The following is an 11634-nucleotide window of genomic DNA, read 5'->3' as shown; positions in this document are numbered from 1 at the left end:
AAACCCCAGAAATCAAAAACACAGATAAGAAAAGATTATTGTACCTACCAGCCAAAAAGAATTTGAAAATAAAATTTTTTGACATGATATAATTTTAAAATAATATTTTATTTAAAAAATTAATACCATGAAATTAGTCTAATGAAAGATGTCAGAACTCAATATGGAAAGCAAGAAAACATTACTGAGAGAAAATAAAAACTTAGATGGGAAAGGAAATTTTATAATTAATGGAAGACTCAACATTGCAAAGGCATCATTTTTCCTTTACATTGATCTACAGATTCCACAATCAAAAATCTTTGCTGAAATTTTTCAATGAAAAATGATAAGATGATTCAAAAATTGGTAGGAAAATGCAAAAGGCCTACAATAGCTACTGCAATCTTGAAGGGGAACAACACTGGCAGTGTGCTGAGGAAAAGATAATCTTTACTATTTTTTTTTTTTTTTTTTTTGAGACAGGGTCTCACTCTGTGGCCCAGGATGAAGTACAGTGGCACAATCTTGGCTCACTGTAGCCTTAACATCCTGGGCTGAAGCCATCCTCCCACCTCAGCCTCCAGAATAGTTGGGACTACAGGTACATGCCACCACTCCTGGCTAATTTTTGTATTTTTAGTGGAGAAAGGGTTTCACCACGTTGCCCAGGCTGGTCTCAAACTCCTGAGCTCAAGCAATCCACCCACCTCAGCATCCCAAAGTGCTGGGATGGAATAACAGGCATGAGCTACTGCAACTGGCCAATATCCCTATTTTTAAAAATGAATCTTAATCCCCCACCACAGGTCATGTGCACACACATCACTTCCATGTAGACTGGATTCAAATGTGGAAGATAAAACAGCAAAGCTCCTAGGTAAAGGTATGTTCTAACATAAGAACATATCTTTACAACCTTTCTTACACAGAACATAAAAAGAATTAAACACAAAGGAAAAGATAATAAATTGGAATATAGTATTCTCTTTATCAAAAGACACTTTTGTTCATCAAAAGACAATTTTAAGAAACCGAAAAATAGAAGTCATTTGCAACACAGATATTCAACAGAAGACTTATATTCTGATTATATTTAAAAACTCCAGAAATCAACTTTAAAACCCAGCAACCAGTTTTAATTAATGGGCAAGATACTTATAAAAGAGGACATCCAAATAACTAATAAATGTATGAAATAGTATACAACATTATTAATAATTACAAAAATCTGCTTTAAAATCACAATGCGATGTCATTATACACCACCAAGTTGGCTGTTTTGGTTTCAAACTAGACTATAACAAGTGTGGGTACAGTTGTAGAGTAATGGAAATTGTCCCTTGCTACTGGTATGGATGCAAATGGGTGAAACCACTTTAGAAAACAGTTAATCAGTATCCACTAAACCTGAAAATACACATACCCTTTGACCTAGCATTCCCACTTCAAGTTGCATAGCTTACAGAAATACATGTTTATGAGCACCAAAGACACATGCAAGAATACAGTACGTAATTTGAAACAGCTAGAAACTGAAAACAGCACAAATGTTCATTATCAGCAAACAAGATACATAACTTGGGCATATTCCAAATGAATTGGTTCTTGAACTTGTTGTATTTGTGAACTACAACTATTCCCACAAGTATCTAACATAATGTTAGAAAGAATCGAGACCCAAAAGGGCACTGGCTATATGATTCCACTGATACAAACCTTATGTAAAGATAGAATAGGTTACCTTTTGAGTAGGGGTTCTGACCAAAAGACAGCAAGAGGAAACCTACGGGGTGGTCATAATGTATTTTTCCCCTAAGTGATGCTTATATGGGTATGTTTATTTTGTAAAAATTCAAAAGGGTTATATAAATATAATATACACAGTCGGTCCTCTGTATCCACAGGTTCTGCATCTGTGGATTCAACCAACTGCAGAATTAGCCATTGTCTTTCCAGCACTGGAGATGAATTCACACTGATTCATCTCTGTTTACCCATCTGCTGTCCCTACCCCTACCCACTGATAACCATGGCCATTTATTTTACTACGATCAAGGATGGGTTGCAGTCTTTATCTCTGAAAAGGACAAAGGTAACTGGCTGCTGTGGTGCTTTGGGGCCAGCTTTCCTGACTCCCAGTCTTACTCAACTTTGGGAAGGCAAATGTTCATTATCAGCAAACAAGATACAGGAGACATAGCCATGGAAGTCACAAGCACATGGATGATAGTGAACACCTGGTTCTAGAAGAGTTCACACTGAGCATGCACGTCTAAGGGGAGGAGATGGCTGAGGCTAGAACCCTGGACGGAAAACGCCAGCATTGAAACAGTAAACAACTAGAGATGCCAGAAGACAGAAATTAGGAGATGGCCATTCTAATGAATCTGCACATTCCGCTCCAGAAAAAGTCTGCCTCTATGACTATGAGCCCAAAGGAGTGGTAGAAACAGGTCTAGGTCTGAGTCTCAGCCATCCAGCAACAGATGCTGAGAAAAGGAGAAGCAAGCAGAATGTCTTTGTTCCTGGGACCAGTTCCAAAAACAAAATGACTTTGTCCTCTCCGTCTTCTGCAGCACAAAAGCAAACTGTCCCTGAGCAGATGCTTCCCATGGTTCTCCCTTCAGCAGGCCTGGGGCAGAGAATGCCTCCACCCAAACACAAGCAGCTCTCTGTGCAATCCTAGGACGGTGCAATAGTTTCAACTCTAATGGGCTAGTAGCTCATTAGAACTAAATTAGTCCACAGCTACAAATATTCATTTGTCCTAAACAGGAAATGCAAGATCCGATATACTCAGAGGGCACACAGGCCCAGTAAGATCTTCCCAGAGGGAAGTGGAAAGGTGGCTCTGCCCTGCCTTCACATTCAGGCACCTCTCTGTCTACTTTGGGCCTTTCTCTTCACCCTGGATCAACCTCAGAAAATTCATAACCATATGAAAAAGAATAAATAAAATAAAACGAAGATAGTCCCTGCATTTTAACTTCTTAATTTTTATTCTCAGGTTTCTAAACTTACTCTACTGAACAGCTCTTGGAGCAAATGACTTGCCCTCCCCAAACACAGCACCAGACACTCCTCCTGGAATCATCTCCCTGGAACACCCCTTTCATCCTGATATTGGGTCCTCGTTCTCTCCATTATTAACTGTGAACTCTCTATTCCCGCTACCATCCAGCCTCTCCTTATCTGCCCACCTGTTCTCACTGCTCCCAAGCAGAGATATCTGCTTAGAGGCGACCTCTCTCTTTATGCCTGTGTCCCCCACCCACTCCCACCATTGCCTCATCTTCACCTCTAGCCTCATCCCTTCTCTTTCCACTCAAACGCCTCCATATAATTGAAGCTGTCACTAACCCATCTGACACTCCCTGCCTTCTGAGACCTTGTATCATTATACCTGCACTACCCAATTTGCACTTCATTATATTCCATGGAGCACGTGTGGAATCTTCTAAAATATGGCCAATTGTGGGCCCAGAGTACCTCCGGGGAAACCAGCAGCCCATCTCCCAAAATATCTTAGAGGGTGACATTCATTAGCTTACAAAATATTTCCTGATTCAGAATTTCTCTCCTGGACTTGCAGGCTCATACCATGAATAGATTTCTTAGGAAATGTGCCGTCATACCATGAGTAGACTATTTCTTAGGAAAAACTTACATTACCCAGGCCCATAAGATCCTCTGCTGATTTGTCATAAACAGTAAATGCAAGAGGCGATGCACCAACTGGATACATAGACCCAGTAAGACCTTCCCAGAGGGAGGTGGGAAAGTGACTCTTCCCTGTCTTGGCATTCAGGCACCTCCATTTCCATTTTGGGTCCTTCCCTTCACCCTGACTTAACCTCAGAAAATTCATAACCATGTGAAAAGGAGAAAATAATAAAGTAAAGATAGTGTCAGTACAGAAGAATCGTTATGAGTTTAGATGCCAATGTCAGAGTGCCTGGATTCAGACTGACTTTACCACTTACTGGTGATGCAAAGTTGGGCCAAGTACAGAACCTTTCTGGGCTGTATTTCCTTGTTTGTTAAATAGACATATTAATAGATAGTAACATCCTCAAAGATTGTGGTGATGATTAAATGAGTGATGATCGTTGTGAAGATTAAATGTGTAAAGTGCTTGGAACCAAGCCTTGCACTTAGGAAGTACTGAGTAGAGGTTAGCTATTATTTTTAATTAAATCAGAGGAGTAGTTTATTGATTTATGATTTCAAATATAAGTGTTGCAAAGAAGTTATAACTCTAGCCAGCCCAGCCTCCGCTTGGTAAATATGGACCAAAACCAAGCCCTTTTTTACAGGATTCAAATAATGAGAAGCAACGGAGCATGATGCTTTTAATCCTAGCTCTAGTACTTAACTGTGTAAACTTGGGTGGCCTATTTAATTTCTCCAAGCCTTAATTTCTTCATCTGTAAAACAGAGATGGTGATCGGATCTTCATCATAGGGTTATTACTAAGATTCATGGAGAAAGTCCACATGGAGCTTCGCATTGCACCCAGCACAAAGAAACCATTCAATATGTAATAGCTCTTGTTGTCAATATTTAGCCCCAGACTAGTGTTTATTTTGCTATACTCAGCTGCTTCTTGAAACAATCAGCCCCTCCTTCTCTCTTTTTCTTGTTTTATTCTCTTCAACACCAAGATCTCATCTTTCAACAGTTTGATCCTTATGCACATTCATAAAGAACTTTTGGCCGGGAGCAGTGATTCACGCCTGTAATCCCAGCACTTTGGGAGGCTGACGTGGGTGGTCAATTGAAGTCGGAAGCTCAAGACCAGCCTGACCAACCTAGAGAAACCCTGTCTTTACTAAAAATACAAAATTAGCCAGACGTGGTGGCACCTACCTGTAATCCCAGATACTCGGGAGCCTGAGGCAAGAGAATCGCTTGAACCTGGGAGGTGGAAAATGTGGTGAGCCGAGATCGCATCACTGCACTCCAGCCTGGGCAACCAGAGCAAAACTAAATCTTAAAAAAAAAAAAAAAAAAAAAAACGAAGGAATTTTCACAGCGCCTAGATTACCACAGAGAAGACCTGCTCACGTGTAGTGCAAAGACAGGTGCCCAGTGAGAGGACCCAAACTTTAGTGTGATCCTGACATATGACATGTGGTACATTGGGTTGGATATTTAACATGAGACTCATTTTTCCTCATCTTGAGAGATCAACAGTCAATCAATACGAAAGTGATTTGAAAAGTTTAAGGTACTATACAATGTTAAACCATTTAATATCATTACTTGAAAAAGAGCACGCAGTGATGGGAAAAATACTGGACCCCAAAATAGAAGAACTTGGATTCCACATCTGCAAACTAGAGATACTAATGACATTTTTATGGCACTGGCTGAGGTGAAATGAGGGATGGAAAGCTTTGAAAAAAGAGAGATTCTGTAGAAATGGCAAACAGAATGTAATCCTAGTGTGGGAAGGATATTGAGGCACCTTGCTTCTGGCAACCCAGAATTAAGGTGAGCAATGAAGCACAAAATGAACCCAGAATTTGCTCCTCATATTTCCTTGTCTCCTCCCCATCTATCACAGCGGTCAGCTCCCAATTAAGAACCAAGGACTGAAACCCAAGTTTGTCAGAAATCCGATTCTTATTTCTCATTTATCTGTACTTGGCTTCATTAGGGACTCAGGACTGGGTTTTTCTCGATGCCTGGAAAATATTATATCTACCAGTCATCCGCAAGGATAAACAATGAACCTCAAAGAAGATGACAGTCTTAAAATAGATTCTCCAAAGGGTGCTAATAGAATATTTGTCCCAAAGTTTTGAAATCCAGAATGCCTGGAACATCCTCATGGAGTCCTAACTAAGCAGGCATACTATAAAGGCCCTCACAGCTCCAACATCTATGCACATTATGGGACAGAGCTCCCATGGACCTAAGAATAGTCATGTTGGCTGACAACCAACAGCCTCCTACTTGTCTTCTGGGTGTGACGGGTGTTAAATGCTCCAAAATAACTATATGTCAAAGTTCTCAGTCTTCTGCAGCTTCATGTTAATAAGCATCAGATCTTTTTGTGAAGAAGCGTTACTTTTCAAGGGGGAAAACTATATACTAAATGAAAAAGTAGTAGATACTAGCCACTTTACAATTTTCCTTCGGTAAGGCCTCAAGTTGCTGCTACTGATTCAATTAATTCCAAAGGACCACTTCATATTACGGGACCACTTCACTTAGGAGACAGCATTCCCTTTTTATCTTTAAGAGAAATGACACTGGCCGGGCGCGGTGGCTCAAGCCTGTAATCCCAGCACTTTGGGAGGTTGAGGCGGGTGGATCACGAGGTCAAGAGATTGAGACCATCCTGGTCAACATGGTGAAACCCCGTCTCTACTAAAGATACAAAAAATTAGCTGGGCATGGTGGCACGTGCCTGTAATCCCAGCTACTCAGGAGGCTGAGGCAGGAGAATTGCTTGAACCCAGGAGGCGGAGGTTGCGGTGAGCCGAGATCGCGCCATTGCACTCCAGCCTGGGTAACAATAGCGAAACTCTGTCTCAAAAAAAAAAAAAAAAAAAAAAAAAAAAAAAAAGAGAAATGACACTGCAGTTTTGAATTTGACCAACTGAACAGGAGGAAATGGAATCGATCAGTTTATTTGAAAATTATACTTGGTCAGAAGAATATCTTAAGAAAAATTTTAACGTTTCATCAAAGTAAAAGATAAATTGTAATCCCACAGAATACTGAGTAGATAAAAGAATATTAGAAGAACCTAGAAGTGTCTGTTTATTTCCTTACTTGAATGGAGGAAGATGAATTATTTTCTACAACCAAAAAGGTACAGGTTCACAAAGAGGTTCTTGCCAGGCACAATGACTCATGCCTCTAATCCCAGCACTTTGGGAGACTGAGGCAGGTAAACTGCCTAAGCTCAGGAGTTTGAGACCAGCCTGGTCAACATGGTGAAACCCCATCTCTACTGAAAACACAAAAAATTAGCTGAGCATTGTGGTACGCGCCTGTAGTCCCAGCTACTGGGAGGCTGATGCATGAGAATCACTAGAACTCAGGAGATAGAGGTTGCAGTGAGCTGAGATCACAACACTGCATTCCAGCCAGGGTAAAAAGAATGAGACTCTGTCTCAAAAAAAAAAAAAAAAAAAAAAAGGTGCAGGTTCACAAAGAGATTCTTTTAAATAGAGGGGAAAAAATCAGCCCTTTAAAGAGATGGCTTTTATCAAAAGTGAGGGAAACTGGAAAGAATCTGTGTCCAGATGATCACATTGAAAACTGCAATGTCATTCTTCGTAGAGAGAAAATGAAAGGTTTTCTCCTAAGAGAAGTGGTTCCTCAGCTTGATTTTGGAATGAGGCTTGATTTGGGAGTAGCAGCAAACTTCATTGACCATAGCTAGCCCAGGCCTGGCCGTAGCATTGGAAAACGCCCTGGAAAGGCCCCAGAGATAAGGCCCCTGCATGACAGAGGAAACGAGGGCCTTGAGAACTCATATCTTGGGAGGACACTTCTTGAGAAAACAAATATGACAAAATGCTGTTAGCGACTTTAAGAGATACAAAGGGTTCCCAAGTCTGTAGCTAGCTCAGTAAGGGGTTTCAGTAGCTATTCGCCAAAATCAGAAGAGCCATCTAAAATGATGCATGGGAAAGAGGACAATTAAGGTGTTTTGATTGGGCACTCCAATTCCCAGCAGGAAGTACAGCAAGTCTTCCTTTGTCATTGTGGCAGGGTGAAGCTTAGGAACTCACGTTATTAGTGCCCTGCAACACAGGAAGAGGGCAAGTTGAACTCCACCGTAGGATAAGGGCAAACAGCTATCCATTGGTAGTCGTTAAAATAAAATGAAGCTTCTCAGCTTGCAGAGTCATATTTTATGTGGACTTTTCATTTTCAAGATTGGCATTTGTTTCCCGGAATGGTGTTCTATGTTTGGCACCTGGTATCTTGGGTGGAAGTTCCCAAGTCTAACCAGAATCACAGGAGGAGGAGCATGTGAGGCTGTGGCAGCTGGGGAAAGAGGGGTAAGGACCACTGAGTCATCATCCCAAGGGTGGGACTCGGAAGTACATACGTCCCCAAAAGATTTATACTGCTATGCTCACATAGCTCCATTCCTCACAGCCCCAAACTGAAAAACATATCAACTTTTCAACAACTGGAGAACAGGTAAACAAACTGGGAATCAAACAAAATAACTCACAGCAATAAAACGAACAAATCACTGACACTTGCAAAAATATGAATTTTGAAAGCATCATCATGAACATAAGTCACACTTAAAACAGTGAAAACTTGAGTGATCCCATTCTTACAAATTTCAAGTAAAGGCAAAATTAATCTATGGTGATAGAAATCAGAAGAGAGGTAACTTTTGAATACAAAAGAGTTTTCACTATAAAGGGACATGGGAGAACTTTCTGGAGGGATAATTATATCAATATTTATGCAAAAATTCATCAAACTATACTTCAGATTAGTGCATTTTCCTGTGTATAAATTACCTTGTTGTAAATTTACTTTTAAAAGGAAATATTATTTAATAAGATAAGAACAATCTGTACTTTAAAGGTTCGGTAGCTCCTTTCCACTGCACTAAAAAAAATGTTTGACAACCCACATACATGTGTATACTCATCCCCCACCTTCCTACTTGACATAATGTTGAATACTGCATTAGTCTCAAATAACTTACACTTTTATAAAAGAAGCTCTTCATTCTGAAATCTATGCAATTCACTCAATTGTACTGTTCACACTGCTTTCATCATGTTAAAATTCTCAACAGATATTTCATTATTTCTTACCAGGCCTTGTAATAAAAACAAGTGTCACTGTGTAATCAAATGCAAACCAGCTCTACCCAAGAAAATCATAACCTCATTTTTAATTCTTTTGTAAATTGTTATATAGATGTCATGTTTTCAATTACTTTTAAGTTTTAAGAGTTACTTACACAAATATTTTCACGTATGGCTTTTCTTATTGTAATTCCTTGAGTCCCCCTGAATTACAGGTCAAGTGTTTTTAGCTTTTATTGTTTAAAAAAAACTGAATAAACTCAAATTGCAAGTTGGTTGTGCAACCAATCACCACAATGGTTTCATTTTACACACAGTATGGCACTGCTCGTATTTATGGGGCATCATGGCCTCTACCCATCCCATTGACTGCTGCTCTGTGTTCCAGTGAGCCTCACCTCCTGTGTCTTCGCTTCTCCCCTCCCACCCTAGCTGTCAATCACAAGGGAAGTTCCTCTGACCTCCCCAGAGCTTCCACGTGTTTCTCAAGGAGCTGCCTCGTGGATCAAATCTTTCCATTCCCCTCCTCTTTCTCTGCTATTCTCTCCACCGATGCTGTTGGATTACAATTTCGCAGCTTTAAAAAAGAATAAGGTGGCAATTACATCATTTCCAATAAATATTTTTCTCCCACATCTTGTTACCTGAGGAGGTCAGCTGAAAATACGCATTTTCCATTTGTAAGGAGTCAGTGCTGCATATGCTGTAATTTAGTTTATGTCTGGTTTGCAACACACTCCTGCGGTTCCAAATGAAACCCCCCAACAAACTAACAAGTGCTTTTATGAAATAAACAGGAAAGAAGATAACCTAGCAAACCTTCCAGGGCCCACTAGTCTTCAAATATATGATTTTACTTCAGTGACAAATGTAGCCACATATTACATAAGGAATTGAAACACTTTTAAGTGTTAAAGAGAAAGCACTCTTATTTATTACACCTCATCTCCACAGATCAGAACGTATATGTATCTTCAGGTCTTCTCTTAAGATTCCGAGACTCCCAGAATCACAAACCTATAACTTCAACACAGCTGGAGCTTGCTTGCTCTTCTGGTTTTATATTCCTAGATTTCCTTAATTCTCATGACTCTAAGAGGACCACTTACTCACATCTGTTCAAGGAGAAACCAAATGCCTTGTGCCTTTCCTACCAGCCAAAGCATCTGGCAGAGTTTTCAGACATGGCTTTCAGAAGCAAAATGCATGGTGTACTGGAGATACACTGAACGCTTCCATCATTTTAGATACAGAAGTAGTGTCAATGAAGAGTGAAGAAAAAAAAGTTTGTGAACTTCCTAGCATATCAACTCTTCAACAAATTAGAAGATGCCACTCACCTAAACCCTACTTTGGTCTAATGGCCAGTTACTTGAACTGATGGCTCCTTTGCTTATCAAAATAGCATCTGTCAATCCTGGCAAAGTGAGGAATTGTATCTGAGTGTCCTCTTCCAGTGCTACAGCTAATTTATTAGGGTCTTAAATTCTTTGTGATGGATTAAGAGTCCAGGGGAGCACAAACAAGCTGTTAGATTGAAAGCCAAATTTTTCCACACTATAATGATTCACTAATGTGTTGACTGCTACCACACATTAATCAATTAGGGAGCTTCAAGAGTAGAAAATCTGAACTAATTTTAATTTGCTTTTTCCTCTTTTCACATTGAGATCACTTACATATGATAAAATGCATAGGCTTTGAGTGCGTATTTGATGAATTTTGACAAATGTATATATCCATATAACCATAATGCTGGTCAAGACAGAAAACATTTCCATCAGCCCTAAATGCTCCCGTGTGTCCCTTCCAGTCAACTCACCACCACCACCCAGAGGCAATCACTGTGCTAATCCCCCGTACCATAGAGTGGGTTTGCCTGTTCTAAAGCTTCCTGTAAATGGAATCATACAGTTTGCACTCTTTTGTACCTGACTTCTTTCACTTGACGTAATGTTTTCAAGATTCACCCATGTTGTGTTTATCCATATTTTATTTATTATACAGATATACCACAGTTTCTTTATTTTAAAATTTAAAAGAATGCTTTACGAGTTTGCATGTCATGCCTGTGCAGTGGCCATGCTAATCTGCTCTGTATCCCTCCAATTTTAGCATACGTGCCGCTGAAGCCAGCACTATTACAACTTGTGTTCTACCCTCCCGGAAGGGGCACTTGGGTTTTTTCCAGCTTGAGGCTATGATAAATACAAGTCTTCAGGTGAACATACGCTTCTTTTCTCACAGGTAGACACCTAGGATTGGACTTGCTGAGTCATAGGGTAGTCCTAGGGTTTAACTTTATAAGAAATTGCTTGGCCAGGCATGGTAGCTCACACCTGTAATCCCAGCACTTTGGGAGGCTGAGGTGAGCAGATCGTTTGAGCCCAGGAATTTAAGACCAGCCCAGGAAATACGGCAAAATGCTGTCTCTACAAAAAAAATACAAAAATTAGCTGGGTGTGGTGTCATGGGCCTGTAGTCCCAGCTACTCAGGAGACTGAGGCAGGGGGATCACTTGAGCCCAGGAGGCAGAGGTTGAGGTGAGCCAAAACTGTACCACTAAACTCCAGCCCAGATGATGGAGCCAGATCTTGTCTGAACAAAAGAAAAAAGAGGAAATTGCTGAACTATTTTTTTACATGAACACTTCTATCTCCCCTGATGCCCACACACCAGCCCACAGGCCCATTCTTTTTTTTTTTTTTTTTTTTTTTTTTTTAAGACGGAGTTTCGCTCTTGTTACCCAGGCTGGAGTGCAATGGCGCAATCTTGGCTCACCGCAACCTCCGCCTCCTGGGTTCAGGCAATTCTCCTGCCTCAACCTCCCGAGTAGCTGGGATTACAG

At 40.4% G+C, this 11634-nt stretch overlaps 1 non-coding gene across 1 annotated transcript; it reads right to left on the bottom strand.

The window, feature by feature from the left end:
* Positions 1–10818: 10818 nt before the first annotated feature.
* LOC120362142 (U6 spliceosomal RNA) lies at positions 10819–10925 on the bottom strand. The gene has a single exon (XR_005578132.2). It is a non-coding gene; the product is annotated as a U6 spliceosomal RNA (small nuclear RNA).
* Between the last annotated feature and the right edge of the window lie 709 nt (positions 10926–11634).

The sequence above is a fragment of the Saimiri boliviensis genome, chromosome 1 (assembly GCF_048565385.1).
Source record: "Saimiri boliviensis isolate mSaiBol1 chromosome 1, mSaiBol1.pri, whole genome shotgun sequence".
NCBI lineage: Eukaryota > Metazoa > Chordata > Mammalia > Primates > Cebidae > Saimiri > Saimiri boliviensis.
The sequence above is the reverse complement of the archived record's forward strand: the minus strand, read 5'-3'. Positions and strand labels throughout refer to the sequence as shown.